Below are 13418 nucleotides of genomic sequence, written 5' to 3' on the forward strand. Positions count from 1 at the left end.
GGTTTGTGGTTTTTTCCCTTGTTCTGTATTCTTGATGTTTACTTCAATAAAAAGAGCTGTGTTTTCGAAGAACTTTAGAGTTTGTGTCTGCTGAATCCACAGCCTCTCCCTCTGATTTTTTTCAGCATTTCAATCCTGGAGGGCAAAATTTGAAACCATCAGAGTAGTATCCAATTTTCAGTTTATTTAATTAAAAAAACACACATTTACACCCGGCCTTTCCTCATTGTTTAAGGCAATATGTTTCCAAGGCTTTTTAGGGCGCTTGAAACTTAATAATTGTATGGTCTATCAGGCCTTGACAAAATTTTCTTTGGCTGCAAATGAGAGCCCAAAAATATGAGCTGGACTCATTTGTCAAGTCTTCAGAGTTATATTAATTACCAGATTTTGTAACTATTTCTGCCACAATGTTTTAGTCAAGGCAAAAGCGTTATATATAAATAAATACAGGGATAGCCCTAGATCCCGCCGCAGCAAAAAGCAGATCCTTAAACCTGGCTTAACATCTTTCATTTCTGATAATTCAGTTATAGAAAACAAATTGCTAAGGAATGAATTCATTCATCACCATTGAATGATGTAAAGTTAACGTATAAATAAGCAATGGTAGGACATTCATGCACGTGTATTTTTATGTGTTACAATGAAATGAAACATATTCTGATACAAAATGATAAATAAGCTTTCTCCTTTGAGAAGCAGTTTGGTGTAGTGGTTAAAAGTGGTGGCCTCTAATCTGGAGAGCAGCATTTGATTCCCTATTCCTCCACATGCAGCCAGCTGGGTGACTTTGGCCTAGCCACAGTTCCCTCAGAGACTCCTTCGGGTAGTGAAAAGTGGGGTATAAAAGCAAATTCTTCTTCTACCTGGAGGATGTTATTCCTATTGCATACATACAAAGCAGAGGTCTTCAACAATGAACCTATGGGCACCAAGGTGCTCCCCAACATCTTTCTTGGTGCCTGCTGAGTGTTTTTAATAGGTGGTCAAAGCCAGATGGGGCTTTTGGTTAGCAGCCTTTAGACTGGTCGCTGGAGATCTGATGGACTGCAGATTTTTAAATGGTTGCTTCAGCAACAGCGTCCACCACAATACAATGCTCTTCATTGTGCTACTGTGTGTGTACGCAAGAAAACATTTTCAAACAATATGTTCATTTAAAAAGGCCTCTAGTTAAAAAGAGCGCCCGCCTGAGACGTTGAAGCGTTTATTGTCAGACCAGTGTGCAGCCTCTCTCCCTGACATTTGGCAGTTGGCTCAGTCGTCTGAGGCAGCCATTTTGTCACTGCGCATATCGTCCTGTGTCCGAATTCCAAAGGTGCCTGCAGGTTCAAAAAGGTTGGGGACCTCTGAGGGGCTAAGAATGCAAAGAAAATAATTAATCTTCTACTACTCCTACACATGCAAATGTTGTCACGAGCTACGGTCAAGGGGAAATCACCATGACCAGAGGAGCTGTGGAAAAACACAATTTAGAATCAGTCCTCTGAAGCCCTGAGGCTAGAACTAGACTTCACAGGAAACCCGTGACTGCCACAGAAAACAGTAGTCCTGTGTCAGTGCAGTCTGTCTTTCCCGGTAACGTTTCTCCTCCCATGAGTGGCAGACAATGAAGTGATTGCCCAAGCTTGTATAAAGTGGTGTCCCCCGCACTACACTTTTGTGTTACTAAATGTCACCAGGGGAGAGATCAAGAGGTACAGAATTGCCATTTTTCAGTGCCGTAGGAAGTGGCTGTATATGGGACTGCCAATGAAATTTGTATTCTTTGTGTTGGGTTAGCCCCATCCTACAAGTTGCTCCAGAACCCTCCTGCTCATTTAAAGACTGAATTTTCCAGAAATTTTGAAACCACTGGGGGAAAGAAAGACGTTTTCCCATTTTGCGTGTGTGTTTATATGCATTAAAATTGAGAAAACTAAATATACCTACTGTCTCTATCAAACTAAACTTAGAGGGTAACAATAGGAGAGAGAGTATCTGGCCATCACCAGCTCACATGTGGAGTCCCACAGGAAGCAGTCCTCTCTCCTATTCTATTTAACATCTTCATGGACCCTCTTGCTCAGCTGGTACAGAGGTTTGGGCTGGGTTGCCACCAATAGGCGGATGACACCCAGCTCTTCCTCCTGATGGATGACTGCCCTGACTCTCCCCAGAATCCTTAGCCAGATGTTTGGAAGCAGTGACAAAATGGATCAAACAGAGTCGTCTGAAGCTCTACCCTGCAAAGACAGAGATCCTGTGGTTGGGTAGGAAGGGACCACGGGGGGAAGCACGCCTCGCCACCCTGGACAGTGTGCAGCTCTTAGTGGCTCACTCCGCCAGGAACCTGGCCGTGATTCTGCATGCTCCCCTTACAATGGAAGTCCAGGTCACAGAATATTCACAAAAGACAGAACATCACCTGTGAGCTTAGGGTTGCCCAGTCCCTCTGGGCAGTCAATGGGGCATAGGGGTGAACTTGCTGGGAGTTAACTTCACATATTTTAGCAACATGACCATGGGACTTCCATTGTGACCCAGAATTGATGTAGGAATGTCAGAATGTCAGAATGTCAGAATTGATGTAGGAATGAGACACTCTAGCTTTTGCGGCAAAAACTCTATGGTAGAATTCTACCTTACAGTTTCTTCCCCCAAACCAGAGCATCTCCCCTTCATGCCCACATCACTTCTGGGTCACTTTAAATTACGTAGGCACACTGCTGAAATGCTGGGTGTTCCTCCCTTGTTTGGAGGTAATTACTCCCCACTGGCCAGCCAATTGGCAGCAGAGAGGCGAGGCCTGGAAGTAGGGGATCCCCACTGCCAGTAGGCGGATGGGGTAACTGGCACCCTTGTTTGAACTCCTAGATCACGGCTGTGTTGGTTTTCCTCCATGTAACTTGTACCTACAGGATTTGAATGGCAAACTCAAAGCTTAGCAATCGGCAGGTGGGCGAGCTTTCCTCCTTAGGAAGGAAGGTTACCAGTTAGCTTCAGGAAGCAAAGCTTTTACGGAAAGCTGGGGACACAGAGAACTCTTTGAAGGACGCATATTAAGTGCTGGCAGGTGGCTTGTACAGGAAAAATCTCCCAGCGACAGGAACTTTCTGGAACCAACAACAACCTACGTTCCTGCAGTAGCCCGTAACTGAAGTTCCACGGCTCATATTTGTATTTTTATCAAAGAAGAAGCTGGAACAGCCAGTCTTTCAAGGACACAGATAGAACCCCTTTTATTAAAATGTGAACAAGACAGGCTTTTGACAGTCCTGATCTGTACTCAGCTATGTCCACATTCCTGATTTAGGTTATAGAAAGGACAAGGTATCAGAAATACCTCAGATGAAAATTGCTAGGTAAACAGAAATGTTCTGACAAGTGTAAGAATGCGTCCTCCTGCGAGCAGTCTGCCAGTCCCGAACGAAACAATCTCAGCTGTCATCTTTATATTTTACTGGGGAGCAGGAGCCACATTTGTGAGGGTGTAGATGTACACTGATTCAGTTTATTTCTTCAGAAACCACAGAACATAGCACCTGACAAATGTAATAGCCTAAGGTTGCAGCCACACGCCATTGAGATCCTGCACAGGGTAGATGTCTCCAAAAGGAAGTTATTCCCTGGCGCTAGCAGGGCTCCTGATTGGCAGCTGGAGTTCCAAATGGATGGGCAGATGAAAATATTGGTTTTATTATAGCTGTCGCTTTTCCTAGTGTACGTTTTAAATTGCCCCTCTTCTCCCAAGTACTTAGAGGAAGCCTGTGTCTATATGGGTCTTCCTCCTGTGGCAGCCATTTTGTTGTTGGCTCTCCGTCCTGTGGCAGCTGTTTTATGCCCTGTGTCAGAATTCCAAAGATGTTGAGCTTTGCATCTGTTCCCCCACCCCGTACAAGACAATCCAATAACTGCTGTAAGCTCCAGTGATGCTCTAATATCCAGTGATTCATGGATGCAGCCTAAAAAATGTCCTTCTTGTAGCTTGACAGGTAGGACAAGAAGTTGTCCCTGCCCTCATTTATTCTCTACCGGTCTTCGGCGCCATTGGCACATCAATGTTCAGGCAGTCATTGTGTCTAATAGCCTGTGAGAGCCAATTTGGTGTAGTGGTTAGGCATGCGGACTTCTAATCTGGCATGCCAGGTTCGATTCTGCACTCCCCCACCTGCAGCCAGCTGGGTGACCTTGGGCTCGCCACAGCACTGATAAAACTGTTCTGACCGGGCAGTGATATCAGGGCTCTCTCAGCCTCACCCACCCCACAGGGTGTCTGTTGTGGGGAGAGGAATGGGAAGGTGACTGTAAGCTGCTTTGAGCCTCCTTCGGGTAGGGAAAAGCGGCATTTAAGAACCAACTCTTCTTCTTCACAGGTTGACTACCCCTGATCTAGTCCAACCCCCTGCACTATGCAGGACACTCAGAACCCTATCACTCATCCACTGTAGCCTGCCATCCCCTTGAGCCTTCACAGAATCAGCCTCTCCGTCAGACGGCTATCCAGCCTCTGTTTAAAATTTTCCAAAGATGGAGAACCCACCACCTCCCGAGGAAGCCTGTTCCACTGAGAAACCGCTCTAACTGTCAGGAACTTCTTCCGGATGTTTAGACAGAATTTCTTTTGAATTAATTTCATCCCATTGGTTCCGGTCCGTTTTTAACTAGACTTGTCAGGGATTGAAAGTGGGATCTTTTACATCCAAAGCAGATGCCCTACCAATGAGCTACCACCTTTCCCATTCAAATTAGCAAAATCTCCTACTTTTCTCTGTGGTTACCCCTTAACAGTCTTCTGTTGTTCTACAGCTGTGTTGTATTCAACTGATTACTTCCTGTTCACTCTCATGGCATTCAAATTGATCCTTAATCTGTTCTTTTCAGGGGGAGGGCTTTAATTACTGCTTTTCTATTTTCGACCAAACTGATTGCTCACTTCTTTCTTTTAAAAAAAATTAAAATCACGATTATAATTTAGCAATTACACAATTACGATTGCAAGACAAAAGAGCCGTAATTATAGCCTCCATCTCCTCCAAACTGATTAAGGATTCGTTCAGGAATGCCATGGAGCTGGAGCAAAAGCAGCCCTTGGCTTTGAAACGAAGGAGAAAATCGAAAGGAATGATACATAAAGAAGCTTGAGAAGAGCTTTTGTCTAATTGTGAGCAGTTGACATTGCAACTGCATAGAATGTGAAAAATTAAGAGAAAAGGATTGTTTTTTAATATCCCGCTCAGCTTACAAATATCTTTCCCTTCCTCTCTCCCTGCAACCAACGGAGAGAGTTATGAGAGAACTGCTATGTGAGAACAGCCCTAAAAGAACTGTGGGCCATTCCGCACTGGGATCCATGTTGCAAATTGTTTGCGGAACGAAAAATCGCCATTTTAAATAGTGGAATTCGTCGTTATGCATACCTGCCTTTGTAGTGGAATCCAGTTGCGTTTCTATCGTTTCCCACAGGGTTCCGGTCTCGGCAAAAATCGCTAGCCAGGAAGCGATATTGCCGAGCTTTGTCCCGCCCCTGGCTGTCAAGGAGCCAATGGGCGGCCGTTATCATGCTCCCAAACAGCCCCTTTCCCTTTAAGGAAGTTTAAAAAAAACACACACACACACCTTGCAATGAATATGCGTTGATTCGTTGCAACGGAGAGACCCATCCAGCTAGCAGGTGGTGTTTGAGCTGCCGTTTCATCGTTGCCACGCTCCCCCCAAGTGAAAGAAAAATCCCCCCCCTCACGGGCGCAATTTTCGGCCAAAAACAGTGTGAAAAATAAAGTGAAAATAAACCAGCAAACGGGCCTCTGTGTTGCTTGTGCTTAGTGACTTTAAACAGAGGGAATGCAGCCGGGGAACCCTCGCTGGGTAAACGAAGGCTTGCCGGTGCGTTGATCTCCGCTCGCTCTGAGAAAAAAAAATGGCAATTGCTTCGCCGGAAGATCAGAGGAGAGAGCCAGGGGGAGGGACTTTGCAGAAACCGCAACAATGGTAACACACAGAACTTTCCCGCTAGTGTTGCAGATTGGTTGCAGGAGTGTTGCACTTTCCAGAGTGTAAATCCACTTTTTGGGATTTCCCTGAAAACGCTACAACAAAGCGCTTTTTGCGGATCGGTTTCTGGAGTGTTGCAGATTGTCAACGACGTTGTGCATAACGGCAAAACTGTAGCAATTTCAATTAGTAACCATTGTGCTATTTTGGACGAATGCGGAACGGCCCTGTGACTAACCCAAGGTCATCCAGCTGGTTGTATGTGGAGGATTGGGGAATCAAGCCTGGTTCTTCAGATTGAAGTCTGCCACTCTTTGGGACTCCTTTGGTAGTGAAAAGTGGACTTATAAAACCAACTCTTCTTCTACAATTTTATTTATTTTATTTTATTTGATAGATTTCTTGCCCGCTGCTCCCACAAGGCTTGCTGCGGGTTACAATATGTGCATAAAACCCCCATAAAATCGCCCTTTAAAAGCACAATACAATAAAAGGCAGTAAAAACTAACCGAAACACTAAAGCATTAGTGTTTTGTAGTTATGTAGTTGATGTTCAACTTGTTTTCCATAGAGTGGTCTGAAAAGACACTCTTGAGGAAATTTTGCAGGACACTGATAATCATGGTGTTAGGACTTGAGTATCCTGGCTTCCTGAGCACTGATTGTGGATTGGCATTTAGAATTTTATTTCAGCCCTGAAAGGTTTGCTTTTTTGCAGCGCTTCTTCAGCTGTCGTAGGCTTTGTTAGCAGCATGCGTACAATGACTTCAGCGCATTTCTAGCAGATGTCCCAGGTTGCATGTTGTAAAATAACAGCCTCTCAAATATCACTGTGCAGGAGGAAGTGTGCGCTGATGTAGGGAAACAGTGAGCCTGCAAACATTGATGCTCAGCCAGAAAAGGAGAAGTGCTGTTAACTGCAGAAGTTGAGGTTGGCTTTAAAAGAGGGTGAAAAAAATGGTAATGTGGTTTTGAACACAGAAATTGATGGATCTGTTGGCAGATCTCCACTAGACGTTGTGTCCCCTCCGCTGCAGCATTGGGTTCATTGGGTGGGAATGGCCGCTTCGGATGCTGAAGCTCCTAACCCTAGGGTGGATTGCTCAGTGAAATTGTCCCTTTGCCTCCTAACAAGATTAAAACACACTGAGCTTCCATGCCTTTTAAGAAAAGAAAACGGAGGTCACAAGGAGTGGTCAAGTTGGATTTGAGCTACTGAGAGCCTGGAGCTGAGGAAAAGAGCTTTGCCCCTTCCAAACCTCATTTCTTTTCCCCAGTCAAAACCAGCTCCTCTGTACTGTTGATCCTTGAAGGGGGGTGGGTAAAGAGAAGGTGTCCCTATTCCCCCCGCTTCCAGAGTTCCTTACAAAATAAGGGGTGAGGAATTCATTTTCCATTGGTGGAACACCTACCATGTTCAGATGTTTAGAACTGAGTTGATGATGCATTCTTCATTTCACCTTGATTCTTCCTGCTGTAATATGTAGAGTAGGGAGTTAGATGATAACTGAAATCAGTTTGACACAGTCTTACTGAGATGTGTCTTTCCTATCGAAGTTTTGACAACGTGATATATTCAAATAGACAAACTGGACTGTGTCCAGAGGAGGGCAACAAAGACAGTGAGGAGTTTGGAGACCAAGACGTATGAGGGAGTTGGGGGAGCTTGGTCTGTTTAGCCTGGAGAGATGACTGAGAGGGTATCTGATAACCATCCTCAAGTATTTAAAAGGCTGCCATGTAGAGGATGGAGCAGAGTTCTCTCTTGCCCCGGAGGGACGGACTAGAACCAATGGGATGAAATTAATTCAAAAGAAATTCCGTCTAAACATCTGGAAGAAGTTCCTGACAGAGAGGTTCCTCAGTGGAACAGGCTTCCTCGGGAGGTGGTGGGTTTTCCATCTTTGGAAATTTTTAAACAGAGGCTGCATAGCCATCTGACAGAGAGGCTGATTCCGTGAAGGCTCAAGGGGGTGGCAGGTTACAGTAGATAAGCAATAGGGATGTGAGTGTCCTGCATAGTGCAGGGGGTTGGACTAGATGACCCAGGAGATCCCTTCCAACTCTATGATTCTAAATATTGCTTCCTTTCTGCGGCTGGAAATGTGGTCATGTGCCTCCACTTTCCTAATGGCCCAATTGCATTGACATGTATTGTGTTAAATGTGATGGGTGAACAGGGAAGCCCTGGTTGCTAAATTTGCTGAACTATATATAGCTACATGCAAGCCACAGTTGAATTTGTGCCTTAAGGAGAGAGGGGAATGTGTGGCTGAACAAATATTCTTAACCCTCTTTGAAGCCCGAATATGAAGATTGCCCATATGCTTCCTGTTGAATTTGAGAAGGAAGTCAGTATGTGTGTGCATGCGTTTCAGTTTTCTCCATTGGAAAATTATTTTTATTCCGTGACTGTTAACAGCATGGTTTTTGCTTGTCGTAAGTATGTTTCTGATACTCACCACACAAAGAGGTCAGGAAAACACCCATTCTCCTAGCTTTCCGCAAACTGTGCAAAGCTAGGGCAAATTTGAGTCCAGTGGCTCCTTGATGACCAACAAAAGTTTAATTTTGGGTGTAAGCTTTCATATGCATGCATGACTGGGAGAAGGGAGGGGGCTGAATTGGCCAATTCAGTTCAGACCAGTTTTATTCTGTTCGGGGCAGCCCTGAGCCCAATCAAAACTGAAATTTTTTAGATTTGTGGTCATTTCTAGAAATAATTAAATATTTTTTTTTTAAAAATGAAGATGTGCTACATTTCCCTCTATATTTCTGTTATCACAAAACATAAGACATGTTAATATTGTATTCTAACATATGTAATCTATTTTTCAGACAACTACACCCACCTGCCTTCCATGTTTTTATCAATAACTTGTAGCAGCTATAGTCTGAAAGCACTTACTTTCCCTAATTCTCTTGTGCCCAATGCAACAGATGAGCAGAGGTGGTTTGCCATTGCCTGCCTCTGAGTAGCAACTGTGGACTTCCTTGGTAGTCTCCCATCCAAGTATGAACCAGGACTGACTCTACTTAGTTTCTAAGAGTGGATGAAATACGGCTAACCTGGGCTGATTCTGCACTTACTTTGTTTTTTCCGTTGTGGATCCTGCTGAATCAGATTGATTTGAACTCGGGTCTTCCTCTATCCCCTCCCTCAATTGAAACAGAAAGTGTTCTGCACTTGATTGGGGAAGCTCAGAGAGAGGAGTGGAATGGAGCCAAGTACAGCAGGAGTCTCTTTTCTTGAACAGGGGGGTGGGGGTGGAGAGAGGATTGGAGACAGCAGAGGAAGGGGGAATAAATCCAAGAGGCAAATTTCTGCTGAGAAAAGTTAGGGCTTCTGGAGCACAGTCACTTTAAGGGAAGCCTTGCAACCAGGAAGTCTTTGAACTGACACACTGGCCAGTCAGGGAAGACTGCTTTGCTATGAGGCACGAGAAGAGAGTTAATTTGTAAAAAGAAGAAATCTGCATACTTACCGATGGCAATTTTTAAAATATCGAGTGTTATATCCACTTTTGGGTGTCGTGGGGGATAGGCAGGGTCACTCTGGGTCAATCATGTATGTTGCAGAGGGAAAATTTAAAGCACGCAAAATCAAAATGGAAATCGAATTCAGTGTACACAAGAGGGATATATTTGAGCTGAGAGTGGGTAAAAAGCCCTGTACAGACTACACCCTTGACCATCCAGGTGATGGCCCAGATGACATCTGCATATCCCATACAGTGTTCTATGCTAAATTCTATCAGCTTCCTATTTCATGCCTTCCAAAGGCATTAATTACAGACTGGGCATGTGCAGAACTGGGTCACAAACAGGCCACGACTACAGAGGCCCTTCTATATCTGTATCCTGTGTCTGGTTTATGAAGTCTAGACTGCCCTCCATAGTAATTAGCCACCTAAATAGAGATCTATCTTTTCAAAATTCACTGCTTATGTTAGCAGTGGTTCTCTTGGCACCTTGTAAAACCTGCACAGAGTCATAATTTGTTTGCTGGCGTTTGTATTATGTCTGCACTGAAGCAGGGTTTGGGTTGTCATTTACATCTGTGTTGCTGTTTGGTTTTTGTTATGGTAAAAGCCTAAATGATTTGGACTTTGCCTATGTAGATTCTTCTCTCGCATGCTGGCCTAGGATGGCCTTTTTCAGCCTTGTCAGGCTTGTGCACTTCAGCGCGGTTAGCTCCGCGGCATGGGCTTGAATGGCTGCCAAAGCTCACCAAAGTGCACAAGCCTAGTATATACAATGTATTGTATATCAGGGGTATGTATTGTATGTATTGTATGTATATCTTCTTTGCGTGTATTTCTTGCAGTCAGATTGGTAACACTTAAGAAATAGGTGTAGATTTAATTTTACTTTGAAACTGTAACAGGTGTTAGGTAGCACAGAGAAAAACCAGCATGGATTAGTGTTAACGGTGGACTGTAATCTGGAGAACCGGGTTTGATTCCCCGCTCCTCCACATGCAGCCAGCTGGGGGACTTTGGGCTAGTCATAGTACTTTGGAGGCTGTTCTTACAGAGCAGTTCTCTTAGTGCTCTCTCAGCCCCACATGCCTCACAAGGTGTCTGCTGTGGGGAGACGAAGGGAAGGCAATTGTAAGCTGCTTTGAGACTGCTTCAGGCAGTGAAAGGTAAAGGTAAAGGTATCCCCTGTGCAAGCACCGGGTCATGTCTGACCCTTGGGGTGACACCCTCTAGCGTTTTCATGGCAGACTCAATACGGGGTGGTTTGCCAGTGCCTTCCCCAGTCATTACCATTTACCCCCCAGCAAGCAAGCTGGGGACTCATTTTACCCACCTCGGAAGGATGGAAGGTTGAGTCAACCTTGAGCCGGCTGCTGGGATTGAACTCCCAGCCTCATGGGCAGAGCTTTCAGAACGCATGTCTGCTGCCACAAGAGGCAGTGAAAAGCGGGGTGTAAAAAGCAGCTCTTCTTCCTCTCAGGAGCTGGGCTTTGTTTCTTGTTAATGCTCTTGTAATAAGAAGTAATTTTTTGTTGTTGCCAATTGGATCCATTGTCCTTACACTGGAGGTGTGTTTTTAAATCTCAAGTTACTGCCTGGGCTTATGCTTTATGCCTGCAAAATATGAGGGGTTCTACTTCTTTAGTTTTAAAAATGCATTTCCCCAAAAAGTCTGTTGGTTAAATAGTCCACAGAATATGCATTTCCTGTGTCTAAAATATCAGGAAACACTTTGCTTTTGACCGTAACAGTTGCTGTTAAGAATCTGTGTAACTATTTGAATGGGGAGAAATGTGAACAACCACGATGACGAAATGCAGAGCAATCGCTACCTCGGAAATTCTGCACAGCTTGTCTGTGCCTCTTCTGTTCTCTTGCAGTTCTGTTCAGAAGATAACCTACAGGTTGAAGGGGAAGTGATTATTTCTACTCGGCTTCACCTTAAACTGCAACTAGAAAGCAAATCTTGATTCATCTAGAATATATTGGTTCATATAGACATTTAAAGTTAACTAGCATGTGCATTTCATCTGTTTGCATACGTAGCAGAAGAATTTTTTTATCTCTTATCTATTGGAAAAGATTAATAAATTGATTTATTTTATTTACAGTATTTGCTGGCGTATAATATTTCCCCCCCCCTGAAAAACATGCCTCCAAGTGGGGGGGGGGTCGTCTTATACGCCGGGTGCACTTCAGTTGAGATAGACATAGCTGCCCATAGTGGCCCATAGTACTGTATTTTGAGTGGAAATGTTGGGGGGTCGTTTTATACGCCAGCAAATACGGTATTTATATATTGTATTTATATATCGCCCTCCCCTGAGGCTCAGGGCGATTTACATGTAAGGTAGAAAACAATACATGGGACTTAGTTTTTACATAACATGTAAATAACTACAGCCATAATAATATCAACATTAATAACTGTAACAGAGGTAACGGACTGTAACGGTGGAAACAAGTCCACGGACAGAACGCATGAGAGGGTTTCTGGGAGGCAGGGGGTGATCAGGGGCCCTGCAGGTTTTGCTTGGTCTCAACCAAATGCTTGGCAGAAGAGCTCCCTTTTGCAGGCCCTGCGGAACTGTTTTAGCTCTGTCTGATCTCCTCCGGGCACTCATTCCACCAGGTGGGGGCCAGGACAAAGAAGGCTCTGGCCCTGGTTGAAGCCAGCTGAGCTTCTTTAGGGCCAGGGATCATCAGCCAGTTGGTGGTGATGGAATGTAAATCTCTTTGAGGGTCATAGGCAGGGAGGCGGTCCCTCAGGTACATTGGGCCCTTACCATGTTTGTCCTTAAAGGTAATTACCAACCTTTAGCCTGATCTAGAATCCAACTGGCAATTACTGTAGTTGATGAAAAATGGGCTGGATACCTACAATGTTTTGCGATATTCAGCTTCTGTACTTGTATAGCATTGGATGAACCTTTTATACATACTGGGGAAACACAGGAAGGTGTTGGGTGTTTACATTTCAAATGGAGAGTTTTTGAAATTACATAAACACGTTGCTGTTTTCTTTTGTACTTTCGGGGTTTGATGTGTTAGTCTACTGAAATGTACTTTCCAGCTATCTTGTCTAAAACCCTTCAAAATTAGGTGTTTTTGAATCTTCACTGGAGAATTATGTTGTAATGCATGAAATATTGGTGTGTCATAATGAAGCTCCCTGTCACCAGGACACAGGTTCTATCACAAGCAGGTGTTCTAGGTGCCATTTCTGTTATGACTGAAAATGCACTTTGGGAGGTTTGTAACACTGAAGTCCTTATGATCTTAAAAATGTCACGACAAGTAGAATTATTTTAAAAAGTTAAGCCCCCCGAATTAGCACAGCACATACCCTGGCCTAGGGGGTTTATGTAATTAATTCCCTGAACACCTAAGGCAGAAGGTGTGCCCCCCCTCCCCTCCCCAAGGTCGGACGGCATTGTATGCTGGGATAGGGCTATTTTGACCCGCGCTAGACTGGTGAATTGGGAGGGGATAAAATGGGGTTATGCTGCCAGGGGATTTTATAATTTGTGTTTTTTACTGATGTTTATTGGGGTTTCATTGCAAACTGCCACGAGGCAGCTTGGCCTGGGAGTGGCAGTCAATAAATCAAGTAAACAAACAAAAAATAATGGCTAAGTGTTGATGGTAAATGTGATGAGTACAGACCATATAGTTATCAGATTACAGGATGCCGTGTGAACAGCTGGGCTGTCTCCGTGTAAATCAAAGAATAAATAGTTTCTTTGAAACCTTTAAACGTTCAGTACGGCGTTCCTTCCTTAAGTGATGTTTCTTTAGTTCTTGGTTGGCTCTTGAAGACATCGATCACTCGTTCCTGAGCACGTTAACGGGAAGGGGCGGTGAAATCAGTGTCACAGTTCCAAATGATGTCACAACCCCACAGTCACAATCCCAAAGAGTGTTCAGCGATGGAACCCCCTCTGCAAAACGTCTGCAAAA

At 44.3% G+C, this 13418-nt stretch overlaps 1 protein-coding gene and 1 long non-coding RNA gene across 7 annotated transcripts in view; one reads left to right on the forward strand and one right to left on the reverse strand.

Moving 5' to 3' along the window:
- The window catches only part of TBC1D4 (TBC1 domain family member 4), a 117492-nt gene that overhangs the window by 43989 nt on the left and 60085 nt on the right, over positions 1 to 13418 (forward strand). The gene's annotated exons all lie outside the window — the stretch shown is intronic.
- On the reverse strand, positions 1327 to 13303 carry LOC143840441 (uncharacterized). Of its 3 annotated transcripts, none has more exons than XR_013232188.1 (4): positions 13125 to 13303; positions 11291 to 11356; positions 7389 to 7450; positions 1327 to 1360 (listed from the first exon to the last, which is right to left on the reverse strand). It is a non-coding gene; the product is annotated as an uncharacterized LOC143840441 (long non-coding RNA). The 3 variants fall into 3 exon arrangements; XR_013232186.1 differs by lacking the exon at positions 1327 to 1360 and adding an exon at positions 6353 to 6912; XR_013232187.1 differs by lacking the exon at positions 1327 to 1360 and adding an exon at positions 6353 to 7136.

The sequence above is a fragment of the Paroedura picta genome, chromosome 6, assembly GCF_049243985.1.
Source record: "Paroedura picta isolate Pp20150507F chromosome 6, Ppicta_v3.0, whole genome shotgun sequence".
Classification (NCBI taxonomy): domain Eukaryota; kingdom Metazoa; phylum Chordata; class Lepidosauria; order Squamata; family Gekkonidae; genus Paroedura; species Paroedura picta.